The sequence below is a fragment of the Lissotriton vulgaris genome, chromosome 3_1 (assembly GCF_964263255.1).
Source record: "Lissotriton vulgaris chromosome 3_1, aLisVul1.2, whole genome shotgun sequence".
In the NCBI taxonomy this organism is placed as follows: domain Eukaryota; kingdom Metazoa; phylum Chordata; class Amphibia; order Caudata; family Salamandridae; genus Lissotriton; species Lissotriton vulgaris.
In genome coordinates, this window is record NC_141689.1 from 2,122,945,648 (window position 1) to 2,122,968,377 (window position 22,730).

The following is a 22,730-nucleotide window of genomic DNA, read 5'->3' on the forward strand; positions in this document are numbered from 1 at the left end:
GATTGGGGACCGCTAAGCCTCCAGCGTCCGTGGCCGCATATAGAGTCTTTAACGCTACCCGGGGTCTCCCTTTGTTCCAAATGAGGCGCCTGGTGAGGGTTTCTAACCCTTTGAATATGCGCGTTGGCCTGTACACTGGCAGGTTGGTATAATAATAGAGGAGCCGGGGGAGCATTATCATCTTAGTTAGCGCCACTCTGGGCGGCACATTCAGTGGGAGGGAGTTCCAGAACGTGACCTGGGCCGAGAGCGAGGATATAGCCCTCACTAGGTTGCCCTCCAGGAGATCCACGGGGTCTCGGTATATCCAGATCCCTAGGTACCTGAATACCGTCGGGTGCCATCGGAGCGTCTCCCCCATCATGCGCACCGCACATTGCGGCATCTCACCACTAAACGCATAAGTTCCCGATTTGGCCCAGTTAACGTGGAGCCCCGACATGTCCCCAAACGTTCGGAAGATGTCTGTGAGTGCCGCGGGTATGCACGTGAGGTCTCTGATATAAAGTAATAAATCGTCGGCATATAGGGACACCGAGTGTGTGCCGTCTGCTAGTGGGATGCCCCATGTCGCGCCCGAAGCGCGGAGCAGTTCCGCCAATGGCTCCATCGCCAAGGCGAATAACAGAGGGGAGAGGGGGCAGCCCTGTCTGGTGCCCCTCCCTATGCGGATCCTGTCAGAGAACAACCGCCCAGTCCGGACGCGTACCTCGGGTGCCTGATATAGGAGCCCCACCATCTGGATGTAGGCCTCGCCCAGTTCGTATTTCTCGAGGACTCGGAGGAGATACGGCCATTCCACCGAGTCGAACGCTTTTTCCAGATCGAGTACGATGCATCCTGAGCGTGGCCAGGTGGGGGTCGCATATCGTTGGATCTTAAAAAAACGGCGTAGATTGTAGGACGTGCTCCGGGTCGGCACAAAGCCATTTTGGTTAGCGTGGACCAGCGTGGGGACTAGCGGTGCAAGTCTCCGAGCCAGCGTGGCAGCTAAAATTTTGTAGTCGGTGTTGAGGAGCGCTAATGGTCTGTATGAGCCGAGTTCGTTCGCTTCTCTACCCGGTTTCAGCAGAGAGACCACGTTAGCCTTGTTTAAGGACGCCGGGAGTTCGGCATCTTCCAATGCCGCCTTATACATTCTCAACAGTTCCGGTATTAACACCAGTGAGTAGGCTTTATAGAACTCTGCCGGGAGTCCGTCAGGGCCCGGCGCTTTGCTATTGGAGAGGGAGAAAATCACCTCCCTTAGTTCCTCACCAGTGATCGCAGCACCCAGCTCTGTCTGTTGGGCGGCGGTAGCTGTTGGGAGCTGCAGTGTCATCAGATAGTCCGTGATCTCCACCACAGTGGCCCGTAACCGAGAGCTGTACAGGGACCTATAATGCGTCGTGAACGCTTCATGGATCTGCGTCTGGGTGTAGACCTCGACGCCCTGGGCTGTGCGGATCGACAGTACCGACGCGGATTGCGTGTCCTGCCGTATCAGCCACGACAGTAGCCTGCCCGGTTTATCCCCCGCGTTGTGGGTGCGCGCGGAGTGTGCTGCGAAGTTAATGTTTTTTAGGCGCTCCATCAATACAGCGTGTTCCGCCCTGGCCGATATTAGCTGGGAATCGTCGCCCCCTGTCGCCTCCCGCTCTTTATCTAGTAGCGCCTCCTCCGCCCTTATCAGATCTCTCTCTACCTGTCCTCGTAGGCCTGCCTGTATGCCGAGGCAGCTTCCCCTGGTAACCGCCTTGAAGGCGTCCCACTCGACTCTCGGGGAGGTCGAGTCGTTGTTGTCTTCAAAATATTGTATGATACTCCTAGATAGCTCCTCTCGGAATGGGGTGTCGAGTAGGAGATCCGGTTGTAAGCGCCATGTGGGTACAGGCGGGCGTGGGCGCCTCCATCCATATACCAGTGTGTGCGGGTTATGGTCCGAGTGTGTCCGTCCCAGGTAGTCCGCGTCTGTCACGGAGGGAATCAGGTCGCGGGACAGCATGTATCTATCTAACCTGACATGCAGTGAGTGGGCTCCCGAGTAGTAGGAATACACCTTGGCGGTGGGGTTTCTGACTCGCCAGGCATCCTGTAAGTTCCATTGCAGTGCCCAATCAAGTAGGGCTCTGGAGGTTGCGTGTGCTGGGGCGATCGCCGTCGGGGGGGACGAGCGGTCAAGGGAAACATCTAGTACGCAGTTGTAATCCCCACCCATCATCAAGGGTACGTCCGGACAGGGCGCCATTACTGCCGATAAGCGTGTGAAGAATTTCCCCTGCTCTACATTAGGTGCGTAGATGGAGGCTATGACCAACTGTTGCCCGTCTAGTCTGCCCTGTATGAAGACGTAGCGCCCCTCGGTGTCGATATTGCTGTGTGTCAGTGCGAATGGAACCCCGGGCCTAACCCAGATCAGGGTCCCTCGTGCAAATGCTGAAAAGGTCGTGGCGAATATCTGCCCCCCCCACCTACGGCGAAGTGTGGCTACTTCAGTGGCGACCAGGTGTGTCTCTTGTAGTAGTGCAATCTGGACCTGATGTCTCTTGAGATATGAGTACACTTGGTATCTGCGTGAGGGTGTATGCATGCCCCTGACATTCCAGGTACAAAATTTAACTGTAGCCATCACAGTGTTCATCGCGCCCAAGCACCCGTCCCCCTCCCCCGGACCCCCAGCCCGCCCCACCCACGCACGCACAGCAGCAGCAAACAATGACCATTTTTTTCCCCCGTCCTCTCTCACAGACCCAGGGATGCACGTTGTAACACTTCAGTGTCCACACTAGTCTCAAAAGGAAGAACTTTAACAGAAACATAATACCAAAAGGGCAGCAACAGAACAAGTCGCCGCCCAAATGCTCTACCGAGCTCAAACAGTCCGTGAGTTCAATGGGGGGATGACTAAGTTCAGTACTTGAGTGAAACAAGTTAGTTCGATACGCCAAGAGAGCCGTGGCGGCTCCCCTCCACAGGCAGTGGGTTTAAGGGCACCAGAAGCCGGTGGCATTGTCCGCAGACCGGACAGAGTTCCCAATGTCACTGGTCTTGGATAGTCTGCCCCAGGGGGGGGATCCCATCTGCCGTTCCCTCGGGGGAGAGCACTCACCTCCAGGGGTCCGTCCACCCCTCCAAATTTACGTTCCCGTTGGTGCTCCAGCGGAACAGCTCCGGCTCTCCTCCCGGCGCCACGGTGGTTCCGTGACGACTCGGTGGGTGGGGGGACTCGGGAGTAGAGCTCAAGTCTCGGAGATGGGGCTGGACACAGCTGTCGGGGACCCCAGATGTGTCGGTGTGGATCTCCAACCGGGTCGGCCCCGGTAGTGATCGAACTGCTCCATGATGCCAGTCGCAGTGGCCCAGCCAGGGCTAGGCTGAGGAAGATGGCTTATACTATCTGATCCGATGTTTGGGGTGTGACATCCGGTAGGCCCTCTGCATTCGAATCATCTGGCAGTCCGTACATGAAGTCGTCTTCTTCGCTCCCGTGTGATCTTGGGCTTGCGTTGGAGATCAGGATAGGTGATTGTGACCCGCTGATCTCAGCCGCTATTCGGATGGCCTCTTGTTGTTCATTCTGTATTTGCTCCGGAGTGGGGCCGATTTCTGCGTCTGTGGTCGGCGACCCAGCCCTCGAGCTGTGTCGTTGTCTCCGCCTGCGAGTACCTCGGTGTCGGCGTTGCTCCTTCGGCGCGGGCTCATGATTAGCATCCACTCCCGAATCCAGCCAGGCCGCCGCCGCCTCTGGGGTATCAAAGAAGTGGGTTTTGTCCTGTGCCACCACTCTGAGGCGTGCTGGGAACAGCAGGGAGTACTTGAGGGCCAGGCGCCTGAGCCGTTGTTTCACCTCCAGGAATGATTGACGCCGGCGTTGAACTTGAATGGTGTAGTCAGGGAAGAACATCACTTTGGCGTTGTCCACCTGTATATCCGATAGTTTCCGCGTTTCGAGGAGAATGGCGTCCCGGTCACGGTAGTTCAACACCCGCATGAGCATTGGTCTCGGGTTGGAGCCCTCCGGGGGTGGGCGGGATGGTACTCTGTGCGCTCTTTCCACCACAAAGTGCGGTGACAGTGTGCCTTCTGGCAGTAGCTCCCTGAGCCAGGCCTCCATATGTTCCGCCGTCTCCCTCCGTTCCCATCGTTCCGGCAGACCTACTATGCGTACATTGTTCCTTCTGGCCCGTCCTTCTGCATCCTCCGCTCTATCCTCGAGAAACTCCACCCGGTTGAGCAGGTCACGAACGTGATTATCCGTCTGCGTCAGCTTGGGTGTGGTCTCCGCCATCGTTTGTTCCAGGGTCGTGGTGCGGTCGGATAATTTCTTGTGGTCTGCTCGGAGGAGTGTCAGGTCCACAGCCACCTTATCAATCCTGTTCTCTAGTGATGTACGGGTTAGCTGCATGGACTCCTCCAGGCGTTCCATGGCCGCCAGCATAGTGTCCAGTTTGGAGGCGGTTTGGTCAGTCTCTGTGTTTTTCACCATTTTTCCTTTGCTCAGTGACCCACCGGTGCCGGTCTTTGCTCTGGTCCCCCCTGACATGTGGGTGATCTTCACTGCCGGGCAGTCGATTGGGCGGGCCCTTGCGATGAACACTGTTGGGGCCTGTGCGCGCTGGTTTCCTGGTCAGGCACTCCGCTCCGCCCGTGTCGGGTGGTGTATGGTCCGCGTGGGGGGGAGGGGTGGGCCGTATCACCGTAGGATTTCGGAATTCCCTGCTATGGTGTCGTCTGGGGAGGACGAGAGGGCCGCTCTCTGTCTGGTATGGGGATCCCCAGGTGTACTGGTCGGCACTGCGAGTGTCTTAAGTGCAAATCACCTCTCGGCTGCGCCATCTGGCGGTCCTCCGGGTCGTGCCGCTTGTTCCCTTCGTTTGCGCCTGTCCTGCGGGCCTGGGAAGGCGCGCCCTGCCGGGTGATCCCAGACGTCGTCAGGAGTCGTGCGGGGCACGGTGAAGTTCAGTACAGGGTTAGTCGAAGTGGAGAGCGCGGGGCCGCTCTGGTTCCTTGCCCGCTTGGGCCTGGTCGACCCTCCTGGTGTAAGGCTGGCTGTCAGATGGGCCGCCCCAGCGTGTCTGCCGTTTGTGTGTTGTGCGGGCCGGGCTCCCCAGTGTTAGACGGGTCTGGTGTTGACCAGTGTCTATTTCCGGACGGTGGGCAGGGACAGATGTCCAGGGGATAGGGCCACACAGCCTCCGTTGTCGTTCGTTCAGACCCAGGGGCGATGCTGCCAGTGCGGGTCTCCAAACAATTGAGCACGATCGTCTACCGGCGCCCGCCAAGTTTGGCGGGATGTCCCCAGTGCCGGCAGGTAAGACGGGTCAATGGCGCAGTTCGCCGTGGGCCAGTGTGGCGCGCTTGCTTTCAGCTACTGGGATCTCTGAGCAGTGAGTTCGTTGGGGGATCGGGTGTCGCGGTGCTGACTCTTCCCCCTTGCTGGGCCCGTCGCAGGGCGGTAGGCTAGTGTGGGGGCCCAAGGGACCGAGCGGGTCCGCTCCCGTTGTTGTCTGCCGGGAGCCAGGGGTAACGCCCCTAAATGATCGAGCGCGATCTCCTTCTGGTGTTCCCCAGGTTTGGCAGGGCGCCCTTAGTGTCAGTTGGCAGGGTGAGTGGATTCACAGCTCATTGCGAGCCGGGGTGCTATGTCTCCCACTCGTGTCTAGGGCCCCTGTGTAGATGGGATGCTGGGGGGCACCTGCTGTCCTTGCGTGGTCTCTTTCCCCCACTCGTCCGTGCTGGGGAGTTCACACGTGTCGCGGCCTACCTCGCTGGGTCAGATCCCCGGACTCAAGTAGAAGGGGCCGCTGGCCGGAAGTGAGCTCTGGGCAGGCAGCAGCCGCAGCTGTCGTCGGTCGGAAGAACTGGTACTCCGATCCGCCTGGAAATTTCTGTGGTGGTGGATCGGGCTCCCGGGGGCACTCGGTTCGAGTTTGGGCCCGGTGGTGCCTGAAATGAAGGAGAATTGGCCCGTGGTAGGAGAGCTTCGCTCGGAGCTCAGCCCGGGCACGTCTCCTCACATCGCGTACTTGGCCACGCCCCCCTTTCCTTGCTTGCTTTATTGAGCAATAGTTCAGTTCTGCTTTTTTTCCTTGCTGCAACTTCACCTCTGGTTATATCCGTTTGTTTGTATCCTCTTAGAGCAAATCGTTTCTTGGTCTCTGCAAATTTTATCTCCATTTCATTTGATTCCGAACAGTTTCTCTTCATTCTTAAAAGTTCATCACATGGTATACTTTTTTTGAGTTTTTCCGGGTGGAAGCTTTGACTGTGTAATTCACTATTCGTAGCAGTTTTCTTTCGGTGGGTCGTTGTCTGGATTTTGTTATTTTTCACATATACTTTGGTATCCAGGAATTCCACTTCCTTTGCACTCAAGTTATACGTAAATCTCAGTCCCACATCATTATTGTTTAATTTATCAAAAAATGTCTTGAATTCTGCTTCCGTGCCATTCCATAGGAGAAATAAATCGTCAATAAAGCGCAGCCACAGCACCACGTTTGCCATGTTTGGGTCGTTCTCCTCTCCCCAAGCCACGCATCTCTCCCACCACCCCATCATGAGATTAGCTTAGCTTGGGGAGAAAGAAACGCCCATGGCATTCCCGCAGCACTGTGCATACACCTTCTTGTCAAATAAAAATATATTATTGTAGAGACACATTGTGATCATTTGTATTAGCATTTTCGAGTGTTGGTATTCAGGTAGTGGTCATTGTTGTAGGAAGTATTGAATGGCTTTGATTGCGATTTCATGGTCTATCGATGTGTACAACGAAATGACATCTATTGTCACTAGGAGGTAGGTGGGTTGCCATTCTGTATTTGACAGGATACGTAAAAAATCACTGGTATCTTTCAGATAAGAGCTCAGCGATGGCACAATCGGATAAAAAATAATCCACGCATATCGATATGTGCTCATAGAGACTGCCACAACTCAATATTATTGGTCTTCCCGGCGGTTTGTAAATGGTGGGTGTGATTGGATTTTCCACCATGAGAAATTTACTCTCTTCTTCCGTTGGTAGGCCTTCACTTGTCCATATATCAAGTTTGGTTTTTAAGTCCCTTGTCAGGCCAATTATTGGGTTTTTTGGTAGGATTTTATAGTTGTTTGTATCTCCCGAATGCCGTAATGCTTCCTCTATGTAGTCAGTTCTCTCCATGATGACTATGTTTCCGCCTTTATCGGCGGGTTTGATTTCGATGGTGTTGTTATTTCTTAGGGTTTGGATGGCTAAGCGTTCATTTTTACTCAAGTTTTCTTTTTTGCCAGTTTCTGTACTGCGCATTTTTTCCAGATCCCCAAGATATATAAATAACCTAAAGGACCTAGTTACCATAGGCAAATCGCAACATTCTATTCCTAATAACTTTGGCTCCGATTTACGAATCTTCATGAAAATGTCAAAACTTATGGCCTGCTCCAGGTCACTCCTATCTTGAAAGTTTCAGGGTGATTCGGCAAGCGGGGGCCGAGAAAAAAGGGGGATCCCAAAATGTGTTTCCCATGCAATTTTTGATAGGAAACTTACCGAAATTACACCAAATTTGGTAAAAAGGTAGCCCTTTGTTCAGAAAGATCCCTTTTTGTTAAATGGTGTAAATCTGTTCAGTAGTTGCTGAGAAAATCAAAATTAAAAACGTTTCGATATCTGGAGGCGCGCAGGATCCGCGCACCCTCCCGATCACGAGCTGCATGCTAATTGGCTTTCAACACTCCAAACTAGGAAGTGTTGGCAGCCATCTTGTGCCCCGAGGCACATGAAAAGAGGAAAACAAACATGCAAAACACAAAAAGGGGGCAGGGTAGAAACACATGGACCCTCTTGGCCTGCTGAGGGGGTCCCACAAGGACCCCCAAGGACCAACTTTTTTTTAAATAAAAAATTGCGGGATGCGCGGAGGATCCGCGGATTCTGCAGTGAAAAAAAAACTTGGGGGGTGCTTGTGGGGGGGCACAGCCCTCCTTTGAGGCTGGGTTGTTGTTTTCTGAGACCCGGGGTCAAGTGGCTGCCTTCTCTCTTTATTCCACTGCTCAGAAATGCGTTTATTCTTTTCGGAACAGACAACTCCTTTCATTCTTCGTGCTGTGGCTCTGGTAACACATTCTCCTTTGCTCAGATCCCTATGCTCACCTCACAGCCATGTGTGACGGTGACACGTGTAGCATTATGAACCCTCGGAGCTCCTAAACTCGCTCAGCCCCCCAGATCTCGCAGTCTGGGCCTCCAAAGGAGCCTGTATGGAAACTCCCGGCCATTGTTCGGTGTTAACAGCCCGGAACCTGGGCCTGACTGACCGGCTTCATGGGCATGGGATGTGTTCAGGTACAAACTGCTGCTGCTTATTCCTCATTAGGGCTCTGCGCACATCCGGTGAAAACACTGTGAGGAAATGCAGGGAGGCGAGGGTTGGAGCCCGGCACGGGAGGCGGACCAGCCACGGAAGGGACGGGATGCCCAGAGGTGTAATAAGGACTCCACGCTGTGCAAGCTATTGAATACACCTGAAGGTAACGCCGTAATGTCGGGAAAAGATGTTTAACTCCCAAAAAATAACGGTAGAATATCTCGCCAGCCAGGGATAATACAACCATTACAAAATGCAGTAACACCAGCAGAGCATGCAGAGCAGCAGCGAGACGTGCACAGCAGATGACACAGCTACCTGCATCACAAGTAAAACAACCACAAATGCCAGAAGCGAAGTAGCTTCAAGTGCAGGAATAAAAAAAACACCAGCCTGAATCAGAGGTAAAAAACCTCTAATACCAGAAATAAAACAGCAGGCAGTGATTCCACAACTCTGCAACCACCACCCAAGCAAATACTACAAGCAAAACAGCTTCGAGTGGACGTATGAAAGCATTTAAAAAAACACCAGCCAGAGTCAGAGGTAAAACAATCGCTACTATCACAAGTGAAACAATAACAGTCACAAATGAAAAAATGTACCAGGTCCTGTAAAAATACACAAATATGAGAAGCAACAGAAATACCAAATTTAGCATCACAGAGCAGCCACAGAAGGAAGCAAAAGAACAACTTGCAGCACAAGCCACATTACAACCAAAAAACACAGTTGATGGACAGAATGTAGAACAATGTCATACATTCACCCCAGTACAAGGATCTGGGCCTAAATCCATCGTTTTTTTGCACTCCACACTACCCTGGGTTAGACACTGGCTATATGCAAATCAGCTCTGACCCTGTGCCTCATGGGAACAGTCCAGTCCGAACTACCAAGCCATGTCTTTCCCAGACCGGAATCAAGCATCCAAGGACCGGTTTCTGGCTATCAGCCTTCATCAGCCTGGATAGCTTGATTCGAGTGGTGTGGAGAGCCTGGGACTCACGTCTGAGTATACCCAGCACACTCGGGGTGAAAATTGCAAAAAACACAGTTGATGGACAGAAGGTAGAACAATGTCATACATTCACCCCAGTACAAGGATCTGGGCCTAAATCCATCGTTTTTTTGCACTCCACACCACCCTGGGTTAGACACTGGCTATATGCAAATCAGCTCTGACCCTGTGCCTTATGGGAACAGTCCAGTCCGAACTACCAAGCCATGTCTTTCCCAGACCGAAATCAAGCATCCAAGGACCGGTTTCTGGCTATCAGCCTTCATCAGCCTGGATAGCTTGACTCCAGTGGTGTGGAGAGTCTGGGACTCACGTCTGAGTATACCCAGCACACTCGGGGTGAAAATTGCAAAAAACACAGTTGATGGACAGAATGTAGAACAATGTCATACATTCACCCCAGTACAAGGATCTGGGCCTAAATCCATCGTTTTTTTTGCACTCCACACCACCCTGGGTTAGACACTGGCTATATGCAAATCAGCTCTGACCCTGTGCCTCATGGGAGCAGTCCAGTCCGAACTACCAAGCCATGTCTTTCCCAGACCGGAATCAAGCATCCAAGGACCGGTTTCTGGCTATCAGCCTTCATCAGCCTGGATAGCTTGACTCATGAGTCATGAGTGATGTAATATGTAACATCATCAGCAGTGTATTGTGGGCGCGCTAGTTATAGTTAGTTGAACTAACTATAACTGGGGAATGTCTATGGTTTTGTACGACTAAAATGTCCAACTAACTATAACGTGCCTGAAACCTATGGTTTTTGCAGTGAATTTCTAAGGTTTTTTAAATGCTAATTTCTAACTATAACGTGCCTGAAACCTATGTTTTTCAGTGAATTTCAAAGGTTTTTTAAATGCTCATTTCTAACTATAACGTGCCTGAAACCTATGGTTTTTTTCAATGAAAATATCTATATATTTAGATAGATAGATAGATAGATAGATAGATAGATAGATAGATAGATAGATAGATAGATAGATAGATAGATAGATAGATAGATAGATAGATAGATAAATAGATAGATTGATTCAATGAAAAAACAAAGGTTTCAGAGATGTTATAGTTAGGTGTTAGCATTTAAAGAAAACCTTAGAAATTCACAGGAAAAAAACAAGTTACAGGACGTTATATTTAGGCTATTTCATTTGTACATAATCTGTGAAGTTCAGCTGTTATAGTTAGCTGAGCTAACTATAACTCACACCCCCGCAGCCCCGGGGACCGCCACCCCCTAGGCTTTCATTAAATATTTGCGGGGGCTCACGGCACCCTGTGGCCCCGGGGACCGCAACCCCCCAGGCTTTGCTTTTTTTTATGAGTGGAGCCTCTGGGACCACCACCCCCGGGGCTGTTAGTAAATATTTTGCTGGAGCTCACGGCCCCCGCTGCCCCGGGGACCACCACCCCTCGGCTTTTTGGGGAAAAAAATCATACACCTGTGTGGGGACCGCCACTTCCACGGATCACTAATATTCAAATTTGGGGGACCACTGCCTCCCTGGGGCCGTGGAGGCATTGGGATGGGGCCTTCGAGGCCCCCTCCTGGAGCCCTTGATTGCTCTGGGGACCACCACCTACGAGGGCTGGCTCCTGCAGTGACCTGGGATGCCCACCCCCAGGACACAGCTGTTTGCAATGACAGAGCGGAGCCACGCAGCTCCCACCTTGTCATTGAAAACTCTGCAACTCGCTTCAATGAAGCAAAGCAGGGTTGCTTGTCCATAAGGGGAGCTGCATGTCAGTAGCTCCCCTTATGGAAAAGCAATGCTGGCTCCTGCAGGAGGTGGGGAGCCGGCGGAACCATGGGGGCATTGGGGCTTCCCCCACGGTCCTCAACGATGAGGCCAGGCACTGGGAGATGAGGTCCCGGGGCCAGGAGTGGCCCAGTATAGGGGCCACGCGGCTCCCCTCGCCTACAATTTTTTCTTTTTAAAGGCAGGCCGGCCCCGGGGGATGGGGTTCCTGGGCCATAATTGGCCTAAGGAGGGGGGCCACTTGGCCCCCTCTGAGAAATAAATTTAAAAAGCAATGGCCAGGGTCCAGAGGACCCCCAGTCAAATGACATCTCAAATGACAACAGTGATGGCATTTGAGATATCATCAGTGATGTCATCAGTGATGTCACTGACCATGTCATGAGTGATGTAATATGTGATGTCATCAGCAGTTCATTGCGGGGGCGTGAGTTATAGTTAGCTGAATTAACTATAACGGGTGAATTTCTATGGTTTTGTACGAGTGAAATGTTCAGCTAACTATAACGTCCCTGAAACCTATGTTTTTTTCAGTGAATTTCGAAGGTTTTTTAAGTGTTAATTTCTAACTATAACGTGCCTGAAACCTATGGTTTTTTAAGTGAATATCTATATATATATATATTCACTTTACACACACAATTCTTATATTATACAGCACCCAGAGGAGGAGTTTCAAAACAGTGACTTCGATGTCAATCACAGGCCGCAGGCCAAGATTACTCACATGAGTTTAATCAGTAACAGTGAGGGAAGTAACAATTATATAGTTATGACAAGGAACATGTAATAATGATTGATGGAGAGTGTCTCATAGGACAGTAATGTATTTATGAGGCTTCAACTGAAATATAAAACCGTTTTTTATCATATTTATATGGGTATTAAATGTGTACATATATATGTATATATTGTAGATATATGAATTTATATTTGATACAAATTGGGATTAATCTAATGTATGTATTTATTTAACTAAAATATATATTTTTCTATCATGTATTTATATTTTCAAAAAACGGGTTTTTCAATGGACACTATGTCCTTTATTCTAATGTTGTAATGTTGCACAAAGTATTTCTTCACTGTTTACATATATGCAATGAAGTGTTGATGTTCGCGCACTTTTTATACTCTATAAATACCTACCTCTATGTCTATGACATATCATGTGATCAAGCCTCTCGTTAGAGGCGAAACGCATCATGGCGGATTGCTGGCTGTTTATTAGCACAGAATAAAACACTAAGGATTTGCACGAAATTGGGTCCACTCGTCTCTTATTCTTTCCGAATAAGATAGGACTTTGTGAATGGCGACGTTCGCAAGTTATTAGTACCAAGGAGCTTCGTGGTACGAGTGGAACCCCTCTTCAACTTTGGGCTTATGCGGCAGGAAGCTGGGATTCCGTGAACCGGAATCAGAAAACAGGGACTACGATCGGAGGAAACTGCAAGAGCCCCTGCGAGTAGAGCACACGTTGCTACTGGATGGAAGGAGCCAGCATCGACTGAAATTGATCGGAGATGCAGGCAGCCTAGTCCAAGGTAGGACAGCCAGCGCAAAGCGCAGTGAAGGGTGTGCCTGGGGATAGCAGTTACATTTGATTATTCGCCTGTTCCCTCGTCCTTAGTGGTGGCGCTATCATTCAACACCATTGAAAGCAACAAAATGTCCGCAGATGTGTTGAGACACAGGGAGGAGGGTGCCGAGTCTGTTTTTGTGGACTCCCCGGCTGGGGAAGAAATAGTCTGCAAGCTGGTTGAAAAAGGCAACAGCAATCCGACTATTAGAGATGTGTTCCGGAGAGGCTGATGAAAAAGGAGCAAGCCAAGTGGTGGGAAAATAAATCTTTGTCTCGCTATTTACAAGTAGGGCGCGTTCCCAGAGGTCTCCGCATCACATTGGCTCCCAGCTATGATAGCCCAGATCCGGCAATGTTGGCAGAATGAGCGTAGGCAAACTTAGAATCCTCAGCAAGATTGATGGGTATTCTAGTGAAATATGCCGAAAGCGATAGAATGAAGCTACAGCTAGAAATTGAGAATGTGGAGACCGAACTGAGTGAAATAAAAAACAATGAAAATACCAAAAATATGAGAGAGGATATGATGACCAGGCTGGCGAAAGAGGAAGATATCATAAAGAAAAGAAAAGCCTTTAAATTTGAGCGGGATCGCTTAGACTTTTTAAATGGACAGATATTCACGTTTGCCCGCAGGTACGACACATAAAAGCGTGGGTGGGGAAGTCTGTAAAGAAACCATTAGCGACATCAAGGGCGTCTACGTCATCCACTGACCTGAGATCGGCCCCAGAGAGCGAGGGGGAAGGGGACCCAAGGAAGACGCAGCAAATGAGGTTTACAAAGCTTTCCCTGGCGCAAGAGGTCAGCTGCCTCTGCGAGAATCGCCGGGACACTCTCAGGCCACGGATACATGCAGATCCCAAACAAAACAGCAAAGGGCAAACTACAAATGGCTCCAACGACGTAAATGCCATAAAAGAAAAGCCAGTTGGAGAAAAGAAGGGCAATCGGGGCAAAAGGAACAGATTCCAAAATCGAGGACAAGTCCAAGCACCAACTCAATAATGAACCTAACAAATGTGAAATTGACATCAAAGGAAGAGACAATTTTGGGACTGGGTTTGTCTTTCTGCCCACAGTGTGATTTTAACTATGTGAACCCTCGGATGGATACCTTCAGGTTCGTTAGGAAGTTAAAATTGGCAAAATTTCATCGCCTGCAACTGTACAACAAAAAAGCGAGAATGGAAACAGCAACAAGTCCTTCATTACTAACGGCTGCAGATGGCCCTGACTTTGAGGACATATGGGCACTCCAACAAGAGAGCGCAAATATAACCAATACAAAAAAGCCAATGAGTAGAGTCAACACGGGCAGAGGAAGTACGCCATTTAAACTCAAGTCTACCTTTTTACCAGTCATGACTCATGACAATCTTGACGTTTATTAAGACCTAATAACTCAGGATTTGAAAAAACTTTATATAGCAAAAAATAAAAAACATTATGTCATTAACAGACAAAATCAAGTTTATTTTAATCTGATTAAAAAATTGGGGTCTGATCGGAATGTGATTGTGAAACAGGCCGACAAGGGCGGCAACATTGTGCTATGGGATCAAACTCAGTACATCAAGGAAGCAGAATCGCAGTTGGGGGATCCCACCTGCTGTAGAAAAAGTAATATTGTGGCCATCAAAGCAGCTTGGGCGGAACAGAACTCAAAGCTAATGGCCTGGCGAAGTGGAGGACTGATTTCCAATGATAAGTTTCAGTTCCTAAAAAGAGATTATCCAGCTATCCAGAGTTTTTATCTTATTCCAAAGGTCCACAAAAACGCCGAGATGCCACCTGGCAGACCAATAATATCAGCCATCGAAAGTTCAACAGAAAACATCTCAAAGTACATAGATTTCTTTTTGCAAGATTGGGTCAAACAATTAAAATCCTATGTAAGGGACACTACTGATTTCATCTGTAAATTGGAAAAAGTCAAGTGGAATGCAGACTATATATTAATGACTCTTGATGTCACCTCACTTTATACGTCCATAAGACATGGGGATGGCATTAAAGCCATAGAACATTACTTGGGAAAACGTCCCATGAATTACTTGAACCACAACAAAATGATCGTCGGAATGTTGAAATTATGTTTGGAACAGAATTTTTTTGTTTTGTTTTCAACAACCAGATATTTAAGCAAATGCGGGGTGTGGCCATGGGGGCCTGCTTCTCGTCGAGCTTCGCATGCTTGCACATGGGGCTGTGGGAGGAGCTAGTCCTCATGGACCAACACAAGGAAATTATGTCTGAAAATGTTATGCTATATCTGAGATATATTGACGATCTGTTTGTGGTGTGGAGGGGGTCCAAGACTAGTGCTGAAAACTTTGTGGAACAACTAAATATGAATGTCTTTAACCTACAGTTCACATCAGACATACAAAAAGAATCAGTAAGCTTTCTAGACGTAGAGGTGTTTATCAAAGACAATGGCCTGGCAACTAGACTACATAGAAAGGCAACTGCAGGGAATGCGTTGCTACATGCAACAAGTCAGCACCCATGCCATCTTATTCGTAGCATCCCTTATGGGGAGATGTTAAGACTAAGACGAATCTGCAGTTCCGACTTGGATTGTGCAAAAGCTCAGGAGGAAAGCAAGAGACGCTTTTTGCAAAGGGGATACACAGAGGAAACAATAGATAAAGCCATTGATCGTACAAGATCAATAACAAGACAATAGGCTTTGATCCCCAAATCCAAACTTGTAGATTTAGAGACCGACAATAGCCAGATACAAGCAAGAGCCATTGCAACATACAACAGACAGCACTCCAAGATCAGAAGTATACTTACTAAAAACTGGAATCTAGTGAGAGGGGATCCAGTAATCGGGGTCTGGTAGCCAACAAACCTGAGTTAACATTTCGAAGGTCCCCATCTATGGCCAAGGCCTTAGTAAGCAATAGCATTGACACCATGATTTTAGGTACATCGATGGCCTTTCAGTAAGGCTTTTAAGAAATGCATGTCATGCAAAGCCTGCCTCTTTGGCATCAATAAGACTCACTATGTAAGTCCCTTCAAAAGCAAACCAGTCGTAATCAACAAGAGACAGACGTGTAAAATGGAGTATGCGATGAATGTGCTGCAGTGTCCGTGTGGGCTATGCTATGTGGGCAGCACTCGCTTGCCCTCCCACAAACGGATTCTGCAACACATAAGGGCAATCTCAGGGAAAGATCAGGCATACCCAGTGGCTCGGCATTTTGAGATGGTACACGACAGTGACCCTAGACATCTCCAGTACTTTCTGGTAGATACTATCCCACCTCTTAAACGAGGTGGAGATAGGAAATCCAAACTAAGACTATTAGAAACACGCTATATACTGGAGATGAACAGTAAAAACCCGGGGGGTTTAAATGCGACTGAGGATTTGTACACATGCTTATAGGAAGATAATATATAGGTATGATCTTTGAATTGCAATTAGAAGTCAATAGGGAATTATCTTTTCAACCAGCATGGATAGGAGTATAATAGGATCAAACTAGTAAAACAATGAAATATGCGCGTTTTTATATTTTAATCATTCCCCATTATTTTGGGTTGGTTATATCCTAGTCTGATCCTGAAACAGGCTCAACAGCACTCTAATGCTGTATATGATTTTTTAAGCACTTGCCCTTATTCACTTTACACACACGTTCTTATATACAGCACCCAGAGGAGGAGTTTCAAAACAGTGACTGCGATATCAATCACAGGCCGCAGGCCAAGATTACTCACATGAGTTTAATCAGTAGCAGTGAGGGAAGTAGCAATTATATAGTTATGACAAGGAACATGTAATAATGATTGATGGAGAGTGTCTCATAGGACAGTAATGTATTTATGAGGCTTCAACTGAAATATAAAACCGTTTTTTATCATATTTATATGGGTATTAAATATGTACCAATCACTCGCATCAAACAAGAAATGCTTTCCATTACAATTCCAGCTAACAAGGATTTCATCGATAAAAGTCTCTTAGACATGGCGGGATGAATCAAAAAGCAGGAAGAAACCATCAAGGCTAGAAAGGCATTCAAATTCGCTCGAGATAAAAATGACTACGAGCAGGGCCAGGTTTTTACGTTTGCCCGAAAATACGATTCTTCAAAAAACAAAGAGGAGTAGGGGCTCTACAAAAGCAAGCACAAGAACAAACAGCTGTGCCTACTAATATTGTTGCCTCTTCATCAGATACCAGCGTGACAGTGAGCGATATAGAAACAGAGGGGAGCGGCTCAGAAGCTGGCGATATTTCCGCATTAGGTCCCCTCACCTATGCAGAAGAAATGGACTATATACGGCAACAGAGAAAAATGCAGAGCCTATAAAGTGTTCTACAAAGATGGCTGAAATTAGAGAGGTACTACAGTGCAGGAGAGACACAAAGGATAGTGAGTATTGAAACACAGTTCAGAATAAGAACCCATAAAAAGTACCCATCAGCCCACTCAATAGTGGAACTTCGTCATCTGGGATTTCAAGTTTGAAAAATGGTGTCCAAACAGCCCTTCCTCAAGGGGAACTCGAGGCTAGCTTAGGAGCCAATGGTTGAACCCTCAACCAAAGAGGATGACAGAGTTTAAGGCTGGTAGGGCTTAGTTGCAGTGCTTGAAAAGAGTGTAAAAGAATGTGTGAGACAGAAAGGATAATGATCCAAGTGGTTAAAAATACCTATCTTGATGTCAATAAGAAAACTTTATTAAGTCTGCCCATCAAGATGGTATAGTTAAAAGTACAGTGATAATAGCGGAAAAAATAATTCGCTATCTACCATAGATGTTGTGTGGTCAACATGTTTCAGCCTTTATAGGCTTTCGTCAGGACCTATGAATCACTACTGCAACACTTACTTTTTGTGCTGTGAAGGACAAACTACAGACATTTCCAAAAGTGGTGTATCATCTCCTGTGAAAAAAATATATAAGAGAACACAGACAAAACCATACAGCGAAGAGTTATGGTGATTACAACTATTGTCATATATATGTATATATGCATTCATTTATACAATGTGTTCTTATTTGTAACTTACCCAATTCTATGGGATGAGAAACTCAATACTCACTATCCTTTGTGTCTCTCCTGCACTGTAGTACCTCTCTAATTTCAGCCATCTTTGTAGAACACTTTATAGGCTCTGCATTGCTATTGGTTCAAATAGAGACCTGTGGTATCTTCCGTGTGTTTAACTGTAGAGTTGGGGGACAAGATACCAAGAGGTCTATAAATATTCTCTCCCCTTTGGCCCTTCTCCACCCTGTTGTTCTATGATAACAGAGAAAAATGTCCCTTCGTTCGAGGAATGTAAATCTGCAACCCGCAAACGCAGGAATTACAATAGGCGCCAAAGGCGCAAATGCGCAAAACAGCAGAGGCAGAGGGCCATTCCACAAGAAGAAAAACACATATCCAACTTAGTGCTGCTGAATTGCAACTGTTGAGTTTGGGGCTCAATTTTTGTCCGGAAAGCAACTTTAATTTTGTGGAGACCAGGGTGGACGTATACAAATTTATACATAAACTCAAATTGGCCAAATTCTTTAATATTAAGAACCAGAACAAACAAATGGCCAATCCACTCAGTATTTCTGGACAAACCGGGCTAACAGTCAGACAAATCCCTCTCATGAAAACGTTGTTTTCCTTGGGCCAGGACAACTCGAATAGTCAGCAACAATTACCTGACACACAACAAATAGCGGAGGCCGAGGGTATAACAGTCTCGGCAACTGGAAGCAGTCCTTTCAAGGCCCCCTCCACTTTTGTTCCGGTAATGCCACGTGATGCCCTTGACATTTTTCACGAACGCATCAGGGAAGAACTAAAAATCCTGCACAGGAAGACCCTCAGGACGAAACAGAGACCGAAAAATACCACATCGCAACAATATTTTCAGTTAATGAACAAATTGAAAAACAACAACTCTGTAGTAATCAAGAACTCTGACAAAGGAGGAAATTTAGTACTGTGGGATAAAACTGAGTATAAGCAAGACGCATACAGACATCTGAATAACATTGAATGTTATGATTCGACCAATGGGGCAGCAGTCAACAAAATAAACAAAGAATATAATGCACAATTTATACAATGGAAATGGGAAGAAGGTCTGATTACAAAGGACACATTTTGTTTTCTGCATAAGAATTTCCGACCTTACCAACGTTCTATCTGATTCCTAAAGTGCATAAGCAAGTTGCCCCAGTTCCAGGACGTCCGATAATCTCAGCGAGAGATAGTGTCTTTGAAAACACTTCGAGATATGTCGACCACTACCTACAAGAACACGTGATTGCTTTGCCTACATATCTTAGAGACACTAAAGACTTCCTGAGCAAACTTAATTCCTTCAAATGGTCTAATGATTATCTGCTTATGACACTAGATATTGCTTCCCTTTATACAAGTATAAGACACGAAGACAGCCTGGTCGCTACAGAATCTTTCCTTCTTGACAGATGTTTGTCTTTATATAATCACAACAAGATGTTGTTATGTATGATGGGGTGGTGTCTGTTCAATAACCTATTTATGTTCGATGGTAAGGTGTTCAAGCAACAGCAGGGCGTGGCTATGGGCGCATGCTTCTCCCCTAGCTATGCGTGCTTGCACGTAGGCTGGTGGGAAAAGCATATGCTCATGGAACAACATAGATCCATTGTAGATAGGCATTTGGTATATGGAGGTACATAGATGACATATTTATCGTCTGGAGGGGGACTGAATTTGAAGCCTCAGATTTTGTTAACACCATCAACAATAATCTTCTCAACTTGCAGTTCACAGCACATATTGATTGGCAGACAGTAAACTTTTTAGATATCACAGTGTATATTGAGGACAATAGAGTCGAAACACGATTGTTTCGTAAGCCTACAGCGGGAAACACCTTGCTACATGCTACCAGCTTTCATCCGCAGCACACGATCACCAGTTTACCCTATGGTGAATTTTTAAGGATTAGGAGGGCATGTAGTACACCGGAAGCAATGAAGACAGCTCAGCAAGCAGCGAGAAACAGACTCTTACAGAGAGGTTACAAAGCTAAATTACTTGACACTGCACTAGTTAGAGCCAATTCTAGAGACAGGGCAGATCTGTTGAAAACAAAGTCCGCAGAGGAAATGATAGTGACAGATGAACAGCAGGCTATTAATCAAAGCCAAACAGTCAGACCTAGTACCTCTCTACCATGTAGATTTATTTCTACATATAACAGGCAGGCCAATGCTATAAAAAGCATAATTAACACTCAAAGGCCGATTGTATTAACAGACACAACACTGTTACAAGTACTCCCCATTAAGCCAAATTTCACTTATAGAAAAGCTTGCTCTATGCGAAATGACGAGTCCAGAACTAGATCTCCAGAAGGGGTGGTTAACAGCTAGCAAAGGCTTTCACAAATGCAGCTCATGCCATGCATGTAAATTCGGCATGAATGTCAAAACATATACCACTGGTTTCTCAGATGCCCCGATCAGCCTAAAAGGATACTATACCTGCCGCACTGATCATGCGGTGTATGTCCTTCAGTGTGCATGCGGATTGCGCTATGTAGGTAGAACAAAGTTGCCCGTCCACCAACGAATATTACAGCACTTGCGAGCGACTGTAAATTCGAATTTATGGCCCGGCACGTAAATGAAGAACATGCAAGCAATCTTAATGTGCTTAAGTACTAAAATGAAGAACATGCAAGCAATCTTAATGTGCTTAAGTACTATGTCATTGACAGCGTCTCCCTTAATAAACAAGGAGGTAATCGCGAGAAGAGTCTCAGACAACTGGAAACCAACTATATCATCAAATTAGACACCAAGGCCCCAAAGGGATTAAATATGTGTAAAGATATACATTATTACCTTTAGAGTGGCCTGGAGAGTCTATCAGTGACTAGTCAATATAGATACATTAAGTCTATGATCCATCAATACCGTGTGAAAGTGTTTTGCTGAAAAAGTTTTTTGCTGATTACGTTCATTACTGATCGTGTATTTCACTGTTTGCAATTTCTATTCCTAGATGACAGACTCTTTGCTTTACCGACCATGATTTCCTTATAAATATCACAATACAATGTTTAGGTATGTATCAAAAGCTGTTCCCTCTTTCTCGATTTGAAATACAATGTGTACTTTTGTACACAATCTTAGTAACACTTTGCACTAAAAATGTTACCAGTTCTTTCTTATACTGTAAGGGTTTTGTATATAGTATTAGGCAACAAACAATTTTAAACCAAACCATTATATAATGTAAGCAGCAAGTGTAATTTGGATCAATGCTTTTGACACCACTGACGGTATTAATATTCCAACTGGCATAGTTGGGTAATAATACGCATTTGTGCTTAAACTAAACCAACCATCAACAATGTTGTACTAGCTTTAGTCCGAATATATTTCGCCAATCAGCAATTTATGTGCACAGATATTTTCTTTGGTTTTGAGATTGGTTTAGAATTAGTTTTTTTATTTGAAATAATTTTGAATAGCTGTTATAAAAGGCAAATTCCACTAACCAATTACTGAAACCAAACGTGACCAAATGGGAAGTTAATATCTGTATTTGAACAGTTACTAATATGCTGCAAACATGTTTGGTTTTAAAATTATAAATATGTACCAACGAAAAATGTTTGATGCCATACAAATTTCAGGCGATTTTGTTTATTGAAAGCAGTAGAATTTGTAGTTTTTTTACCCACGAGTATTTCTTCACTTTCAGTGGGATTGGTAGTTTGAATGTCACGTGATGTCCTGCACATGTGTATTTAAAACAATTTTTGGAGCAAGGAAAGTATGTGAACAAGGCCACGCAGTTGGCCGAAACGCGTCATCCTTTCCGTTGCATTTGCGCTTCTGGCTAAATAAATAAAAAAAGTCACTGTTTCCAGCAGTGGGAAAAAGTTATTACAGAGTCCGTGATTCTCTTCATGGTGGATCTACTCACCGGAGTGGTAATTGGATATATATGTATATATTGTCGATATATGAATTTCTATTTTATACAAATTGGGATTAATCTAATGTATGTATTTATTTAACTAAAATATATATTTTTCTATCATGTATTTATATTTGCAAAAATCAGGTTTTTCAATGGACACTATGGGCCAGATGTAGGTAAGTAACATTTACCGAATCTTAATTACCGAAAATTACCGAATTTTACCGATTCGGTAATTAAGATTCGGTAAATGTGAGGGGTTGGTATGTAGGGAATCCAGATGTTCCCTTTTACCGAATCGGTAAAATTCGGTATTTACCGATTCGGTAAATACCGACCGGTAATGCTCCATTCATTCCTATGGGCTTTGAAGCCCATAGGAATGAATGGGGCATTACCGGTCGGTATTTACCGAATCGGTAAATACCGATTTTGACAAGGGTGCAGGGGGTGTCACTTTGACACCCTCTAGCACCCCCAAAAAAGGTTCGGGTGCCATGTGGCAGGCATACCTGCCCTAAGGGCAGGTCTGCCTGTCATATGGCACAGGTGTGCATGCACACATGTGCATGCACACCGGAATCGGTATTTTACCATCAAATAGAATTTGATGGTAAAATACCGATTCTGTAATGCTTGTGGGACTCAGAAGAGTCCCACCTACATATCAATTTTACCGAATCTGATAAAATACCGATTCGGTATTTTACAGAATCGGTAAATTTACCGATCGGTAAATTTACCGATTCTGTAAAATACAGGGCCCTACATCTCAATTTGCATTTACCGGTCGGTAACGGCCGAAATCGGCCGTTACCGGCCGGTAAATGGCCACCTACATCTGGCCCCTAGTCCTTTATTCTAATGTCATAATGTTGCACAAAGTATTTCTTCACTGTTTACATATATGCAATGATGTGTTGATGTTCGCGCACTTTGTATACTCTATAAATACCTATCTCTATGTCTATGACATATCATGTGATCGTTAGAGGCGAAAAGCGTCATGGCGGATTGCTGGCTGTGTAGAAAAAGGTAGGGCCGATGTCGACCAAGAACCTTTAAGTATT